The following is an 8,898-nucleotide window of genomic DNA, read 5'->3' as shown; positions in this document are numbered from 1 at the left end:
TCATTCCTCTTGAGCGTTACATGGTTTTATATTCATAATTTAATATGGTTTTAAATTCATAATTTAAAGTTATATATAGTTAATTATTATTATTTTTAAATAGTCAAAATGAAATGATTATTTTATTATTAAAAAGAGTTAGAAAGGTATTATTATTTTTATATTAAAACTGTTGAAACATATTATTATTTTAATATTAAGAAGAAGGTTGGAAGTCTCAAATTTTATATAAATAGGATTTGGGTTCTATCTCAATATCACTTCTTTTAGATTTGTTGTAATTGGGTACACTTCTTTTAGATTTGTTGTAATTGGGTATAGGTATTGCGTTGATGTGTGAAGATGTGGAAATCAGGGGTATCACTCTGCATTGTTTGTTTTCTTCCTTGTTTGTTTTGGAGCTTGGCCACCGCCGAAGATGGTAAGTTGGTTTTTGCAGAAATAAATCTGCACAAATATATGTTTGGTATATTAACTTCTCATAATGTCATTCTAGTGGATTTTGGGTTGCTGCTGATGTTACTACATTGAACAACTGTCTATATGCGGTTTTTCCCTACAGAAATGGTGTAATTATTTTTGGACTATAGAAATGGAGAAATGATCTGATTTCAACTTGTTTTTTATTTGATTTGTATTTACTATTAGGCTTGATCCCGAATGGAGATTTCGAGGAGGCTCCTCCTCCAGGGGCAATGGTGGGCAACGTGATCGAAGCCCCCAATTCATTACCAAAGTGGGAGACGAAGGGTGTTGTAGAATATGTGTCTGCATCATCCCAAGATAACAACAACAACAACACAGTGCTGAATCTGGTTCTTCCCAAAAACGGATCCGCGGTGATATTGGGAAACGGTGGGAAGGTATCCCAGAGGATTCACGGCCTCAAGAAGGAATCGCTTTACTCCCTTTCTTTCAGCGCGGGCAGCACATGCGCAGAAACGCAGTCACTGAATGTGACTGTGGTACCCTACGAACCCCAATTTGTTCCCATGGAAAGAAGCAGGTTGAATAGTTATGCTTGGACATTCACAGCTATGCATGACACCCACCAGCTCATATTCCGCAATCCGGATAAGAATTTGCAGCATCCCAATTGCGGGCCCCTCATTGATGGCGTGGGCATCAAAGAATTGTCAAAGAATTATGTAAAAGATGTAAAAGAAAATATGTTGTGGAACGGAGACTTTGAAGTGGGGCCATCCGACTTCCTCAACGGCACCAACGGCATCCTCGTTTACCCAGAGCACAACAACTTCTATTCTCTTGAATCTCCCCTTCCCGCCTGGCGGATCGCCTCCGTTAAACCCGCCAAGTACATAGATTCTGCCCACTTCAGGGTTCCGCAGGGCAGCAGGGCAGTGGAACTTATGGAAAGTGTGCTGTACCAGTCCAGGTTCGTACAGTACGGGGCCAAACACCGCTTGAGTTTTGCTGTGGGAGATGCTGGCAACGGATGCAAGGGAGCCATGGTGGTGGAAGCTTCTAACGGTGAGGAGAAGTTCAGGGTTCCTTACACGTCCAACGGGACTGGAGGCTTCACCACTGCTACCTTCGAATACGTTAACCGTCATTGGGATACTACTCGTATAGCCTTCAGGAGTGAGTTCATCGGGAGGGATGACTCTGGTGCCCCATGCGGTCCGGTGCTTGATGACGTCAAACTTGTTCCTCTACTTTAGTCCTAATTACCTTTTTGCTATGGTCTACTCAAATAAATTTTGCCATGCAACCTCAACCTCATAATTAAGGATGCGTGTGTGTGTTAATGGTTTTACAAGACCTAATTCTTCATCTGTATGATTTTCCATAATTCAATCCATGGTTTTCCAATAATTCAATTCATGGGTCTCTATATATGATGAGAGTTCTATATATATATATATATATATATATCTCGATGAGAGTTGAATCATACTCATGAGTATGCGATATATTTGCTTGCATCCACATTATTGATAATATAAATAAAATATTCGAGTTAATGGTTGTTTCATTTCAGACAAAATATTTTCGCAACGCAATGACGTTAAATAGAATTTATAGAAATTTTAACGTGTTCCTTACGACACTTCAATTTATCAGATGGTAGATGTGTCTAGCAACGCAAATGCAAATGTTTCCATCCAGATGTGCTCCCTATATCGAAATAGAACGTGGTCATCATCCAATTATCATAAATACTCATTTTTACATCGATCATAATAAATATTAGTCTTTAAAATCTGGTTTACTTATTTAAATTAACTTGCTTCATCAACATAACTCATTTGCTTCTTTAAATAGTTCATAAAGTCATTTCGTCTTTAAAATCTGGTTTACTTGTTTAAATTAACTTGCTTCATCAAAATAATTCATTTGCTTCCATAAAAAGTTCTTAAATTCATTTGGGTGGAAGGCATATATTGGAATGTCGTGGTCTATTCTTTTAAACGTTTTCACTAATAAAATTATATAAAAATAAATAATTAACAATTTACTTATTTTCAATATCAAAAATTCAGCCGGACAGTCAAATAAGGTGAAAAAATAAAATGAATGAAATTTAAGTTTTAGAGTGTTTGAATTTAAAAAAAAATAAATTCAGTATCATCAAAATTTTTATCCTCATCACTACAGGCAATAGGAAGAAGAAAAATGCGCCTGACGATTAGGGTTGGTGTTTTCTTAACATTTTCCATTTAATGAGGGAGGTGAATTGAACCCTCCATTTCTTTAGGAAAATATGAGTAGTAAAATATTAGTGTAATATGCGTACATCTGATTTTCAGTAATATTTGGTGGTATTTGCAGATTAAAATTAAATACAAGCCATGCCGTGAGAGGTTGAAGCGGCCACAACTTTGGTTGAATCAGATTGAAACCATTGGCCCGTTTATACAGAGATGTTGCCATGCCCGCCATAAATAATGGCAAAGGAAAATGATATTAGAGAAAAATAGCCGTAGTCTAAGGAGATTGTTTTTTTATTTGAAGTAATAGAAATTTTAATCATATTTTGAGAAAATTTGGTAGAGATTTTTGTAAGTCTGGTAGGGATTTTTGTAAGTCTAGTTGTTAAACTTTAAGATTTTAAATGTTTTAGAAGTTTTGATGGTGCTGAATCTATTTCCACTATAAAAATATGATTCAAACACTACTTTTACAAAAATTTTTGAAATATTTTTCCCCAAATTCTGACCACTTTTAGACATCAACACAATTCCTATGCCTTCATAAACAACTAAAAAGATAATTAACTGTATATCCTAAAGTCCTTTTATTTTAATGATTTGTAAGCTATTATAAAATATTTTGGTGCTGATGTCGGCTCAAAGCATTACAAAAGGATGAGTGTTTTTTTCATGTTTTTTGATTTTAAATTTTTCTTTTTGTTCAAATTACAAGTTTCATGGGTAACGGTTGCACAATCAAAGTGTTCTAGGGGCTTTTCACGGTGATGAATCCATATATAGTAAAAAAATCACTTTAAATAACACAAATCAAGAAACCAGTTTAAATAACACAAATCAAGATTTCACCACCCTGACGAGAAAGTCCAAAAAGTCACACTAAATACAACTCCTATATAATATTGAAATTTAACATTTGCTTCCTAATGTTCTATCCCTATTCCAATGTGAATGTTTTACATGACTCAAGGTTTTGAGGTTTTTTTGGGGAGGGGTCATGTTAATTTTCTTTTATCATTCTAATTCTATATATATATATTCATTTTATTTTTCTATGAAATATTAATATTTTAAAAATTATTTTATTTCAAAATATTTTATAATAAATAAAAATATAATTTTATAATAAATCAAAATATAATTGTATATATAACTAGTACAATCACATTTACTAATATGGTTGATATATGCCAATAGTTTTATATGAAACACATCTACAACCACATTTACCAATGTGGTTGATATACTTGAATAGGCATATATCCACCACCCACCACATTAATAATTGTTAGGTGTATTTTGTTAAAGGCTAACTATTTCTCATTATTAATAACTATATAAATAATAATAACCATATTATTTTTTATTTATATAATTATAGTAACATTATTTTTTTATTAATTTAATGTTAGTTGTTTTATAAAATTTTGCTAATATATTAATAGTTATATTTAAAATTAAAAAATAATTCACATATAACATAATAATAACATTTAATTATTATTAATAATGTGTATTTATCTTTACCATGTTATATTGCCATTATATTATGGTCAATAATTATTATATATTTACTTAGAGTATATTAATAATATCAATTATAGATAGATTATATATTAAATTAAAATATATTATACTATTCATATTTTAATATAATAATATATTATAAAATTTAAACCCTAGGGTTTAGTATTAAAATCTTTGGGGTTTAAATCCCAATATATTAAACATTAGGGTTTATTGATTCTTCTTTGTGTTTTAATTATTGATCTCAAGATATTTCTTTTTGTAAGCTGAGGCAGTGCCTTTCTTTTTCTATTCACATAAAACCGGGTTAAGCCATGTACACTGTTTTGGTGGCCCAACCCGCCCAGATGGGAAACCAAGTCTGTTGGCCACCTCAAATTAATATAAGCCATCTAGTAGCAAAAATGAGTAAGTCTATCAATCCAGGCTAAATAAACTTTGCAACAAAAAATACTAAGCATATGTCTGACAGTCATGAAAACAAACAAGAAAATGGAATACTATCTTCAGAAAACCAACATGGTAAACAACTGCAAGAACTAAAATGTCATTCTTCCACAAGCTCGGGTGGTGTTGCCACTTCCCTCTTAGCTGGAATAAGCTGCTTCAGCTGTTGCTGGATTTCATCCAGCTTACTATCCTGCATGATCATTGTGATTTGAAGGTTCTTCATTTCCTTCTTCATATTAGGCATGCCCTGGGCCAATTCCACCATTTCACCTGCAACTTGCTCCAACGCCTTGGCAAGTAAGCGTTTCAACACCCAATAAATGTGCAAGGCCTGTTTATATAATGTCATCCGTCCCCTGGTGTTACCCGGGTCCAGAATGAGGTTCCCCCATTCTTCCATTTCAGGCTCTGAATCTTCTTCCATTACGTTTTCTTCTAGTTCCTTAATGAGCCTGTGGATATCCTCATCAGTGCCTTCTCTGTACGCTCTTTCAGCCTCTTGAACAGATGTCCTCATAGTTTTCCGACTGCGTCTTTGAGGGGCCAGCATTGAGGTTGTTGGGTTATTGCGACCGGGCTGGTTTGACCGGCCTCTTCCACCACGCCCCCTTCCCCATCCCTGGCGTGCCATTTTCCTCCTTACAACCTCCTGTTTATCATGGCCAACAGAAAAGGTTAGATTCTCTGCAATTGCTTTTGTTCCCGTTTCCTGAGTTCCCTTCTCCCAGATTTTGCCCTCCTCTCTCCAAGTTCTCCCGATGGTCTGGCTGCTTCTAGGCTTTCCTCCCCCGAGCCCTGACAATTGTTTACTCTCTGTAGTCTTCTCTACCTCCCAGATTGTTTCCTTCTCCTCTTCAGGCTGTCCCTGAGCGCAACACTTACAGAAGCCCAACAGGTCTTTACCCTGGTTTCCATGGTTCTTTCCCATGTTATGCCCTTCCTCTGAATTTTCCTTCGTGCCACCTTCCATCTTCTTATTGCGAGTTACAAGGGGTATTTCCCCCTCTGGCATACTTCTGCCTTTCTTTGCGGAAACATACATGGACCTTTGCTTCGCCTCAGCTGAAACTGGTTCACCTTGCGCTCCTGCTATCTTCCTCCTTCGCTGCATAATGACCTCCCTTACTCCCTTCGCCACCCTTATCAGCCGTCTCCCACTTGTCCCGCAGCCCATCATTCCTCCGCCGTCGATTCCTGCTGTTTCTTCCCCCATTCCCCTGTCACCTCTGTTTCTCGGGATGCTATCCCACCTGCATGCCGCCCCCACGTCCTATTTTATTATGGGAATGTTTGGTGGCCGGCCATGCCATCCTCTCCTCGTCATGATCCATGCCCACGTCATATCTCCGTCTCTCACCCCGATCGGGGGTATTGATCTCAAGATATTAATAACCTCTAAGAATTAATATTTTAAATCCAAAAAACTAATAAACCAAAGAGATTAAATAAATTATAATATTATAAACCAAAGCGATTAATAAACCTAATCATTTTATATTATAAATCCAATGAATTAGTAAACCCAAGGGATAAATATTATAAACCTAAAGGATCAACAATCCAATAAATCAATATTTAAAACACATGGGATTAATAAAACCTATTAATTAACATTTTAAACCCAAGGGATCAAATTATAAACTTAACGAATTACTAATATTATAAATCCATGAGACTAATAAACCCAAAAATTTAATACTATAAACCCAAAGAATTAGTAAACCCAAGGCATACATATTATAAACCTAAATGATAAAGAAATCCAACGCATCAATATTAAAAAACAATTGATTTATAAACCCAGGAATTAATATTTTAAACCCTATAATGATCATAGTTGAATAACAACAACAACAACAACAACAACAACAAAAAACAACTACTACTATCTTCATAGAAATATTATTATTATTAAAAATAATTATTAATTTATATTAATATTTAATTATAATTATAATTATAATTATAATGTTAATAAATTATTATTATAATAATTTTAAAATAATTATGGTTATTACTTATTATTATTAATTATTAATTAATTAATTAACGATAATAAATTTATTTTTATTATATATATATATATATATATATATATATTAAATTTATATTAATTGGTATTAATTAATCAAACTTAAGGGATTCATAATTTTTTTTTTTGTTTTTTGTTTTTTTAAAGCTTGGTAGTGTTATAGACATTTTTGTGCCTTACAGCATGAAGCATGAAATGTCCATAATCTAAGGGATCCAAAGTCCCTAAACATGTTGTTCCTACCCCTAGAGGAACAAGGTCAGCAAACCACAACACTGAATAACAGTTCTTCACCTGAAAACACTCAAAAACAAGGCAATTCTGGATCATGTCAACTGCTCCACTTAGCATCTGCGCTGAATGTCAACTGCTCCACTGTCTACCTGCGCTGAATGTCAACTGCAAAGAAGGCTACCTGCGCTGGGCGAGTTGGGACATGTGGCACAGTCATTCCTCAAGGTGTCAATGCCCAGGAAGCTTCCAAAATGACACTTGGATCAGGGAATTCGACTGGTGATGAGTAAGAGGGTCTAGATCTCCAAGTGGAAGCAAGAACCTCCAAGTGGACTCAAGAACTGAAGAATAACTAAAGTGAGAGAGGACACTAGTCAGCTCCATGCCAGCCTCAAGCTGACTCATCCTTTCTCCAAAACTCCTATATATAGAGCTCTCTCATGAGGTCTAGGGGGGCTGGAATCTTGTGAATGTAAGGAAGTGCTGTTGGTTTGAGTTTAGAACTATTGGGTGATTTTCTTTGAAGGAGGTGAAGAGGAGATTTCTTTCTGCTGGGAGGTGATGCTGGATTGGGACTTTTATGGTTGTATCACTTCCTGAACTTTACTTCTTCCATTAATAAAGCATTTGAGGTTCTTCTATATGCATGTATCTCAATGATGTATTGTTATATTTGTGTATTTGATTTATTCTAATCCTTGAATCAATTATGAATGTATGCTTCTTGTAGTTTCCCTCTCTTGCCATTTTGCAGGATCTTGGTGTAGCTGGGCCAGTGAAAGAGCAAGGAGCTGGGAGCAAGCAGCAAGGAGAGAAGATTGGATCAACCATTAGTGGAAGACATCGGTTAGTGGATCTCTTTCTCCCCTCTTTTACATCTCATAAAGAAGTAATCTCAAATAACTTTGCTTTGATTGTTGCTGAGGTACTATCACCCTTAGAGTGGGATAGGGTCATTCCGTATTGGATACTTTTCCCAACAACAAATTGGCGACTCCACTGGGGATCGTATCTTGTTGGTTGTTTGTGTTTTTTCTATTCATTTCCTAAACACAGAGAGTACCGAATCGAACTGCATTTGGATCTTTCAAATGCAAAGTAGAGGGCAGCTACTCTGGCTCAGTTTCTAGGCATGTTTATGATTTGAAGAGCTGATCCACAATGACTCTGAACAGCTCTTAGTGATAGCTTTTCATCCTCCTTTTCATCCTTTAGTGTGTACTTGATTGATAGCTTCTGATTTGGCCAAAAACTGTGGATTTTTGAGCAATCTGTAACCCGGAAACTGAGAAAAACGAAAGTTTATCTCTTCATTGCAGGCACTGTGAAGGCAGTCTGCATTTCATCGCAGGTCCCGAAGGGGCTACCTGCGCTGAATGTCAAACTGACAGTGTACTACCTGCGCTGAACCAGTTTTGCCTTGTGCAACTGGGGTTCCCTGCTGTTTATTGCCCTGTTTTCATCCTTGTTTTTGCAGCCTGTTATCAGTCAATGTACCTATCTGAAACCACCTTTCCTTGCCACTATTCCGCCTCGGTTGTATAAAGAAACTGTATTTGTTCTTTGTGTATTTCTTACATCATTTGCAGTTTCCCATAACGAAAGTGAACTAGTCTTGCTGTGGCCTCTTAGATCTAGACCTGTGATAAGTGTCGTTTTGGTCTTGAGAGTTAGTTTGTTTGCTGTTCATAGTTGATTGAGCTTTTGCTTTCGTCATATGGTTTGAATTTATATATTTCTAGTGTCGAAACAAGTAAATCTTAAGGTGTCTTTTGATTTTGGACTAAAGCTTGTTTGCTTTCACTTGAAATTGAATTCAAAGTTATACAACAGCTTTCTTTTTGTATTACATCAACATTAAGAAAGAGAAAAGAAATACCTGCATTGTGCATGTGCATTTTGACAGCTTGTATGTTGATTTAGGAAAAAGTGCATTAGTGTGTGCTCTATGATCTGTGTGAAAAGATGATGTCTTTCTTTTCC

General features: G+C 35.6%; 1 pseudogene; it reads left to right on the top strand.

Moving 5' to 3' along the window:
- Window positions 1-695: 695 nt before the first annotated feature.
- On the top strand, window positions 696-1,682 carry LOC149169303 (BIIDXI-like protein At5g11420 pseudogene; annotated as a pseudogene).
- Window positions 1,683-8,898: the final 7,216 nt, after the last annotated feature.

This window comes from Pinus tabuliformis, chromosome 4_2 (genome assembly GCF_031772625.1).
Source record: "Pinus tabuliformis cultivar Carrire ecotype Pingquan chromosome 4_2, CPIR1, whole genome shotgun sequence".
Taxonomy (NCBI): domain Eukaryota; kingdom Viridiplantae; phylum Streptophyta; class Pinopsida; order Pinales; family Pinaceae; genus Pinus; species Pinus tabuliformis.
Note: the sequence above shows the minus strand (reverse complement) of the source record. Positions and strands in the feature narration are given on the sequence as shown.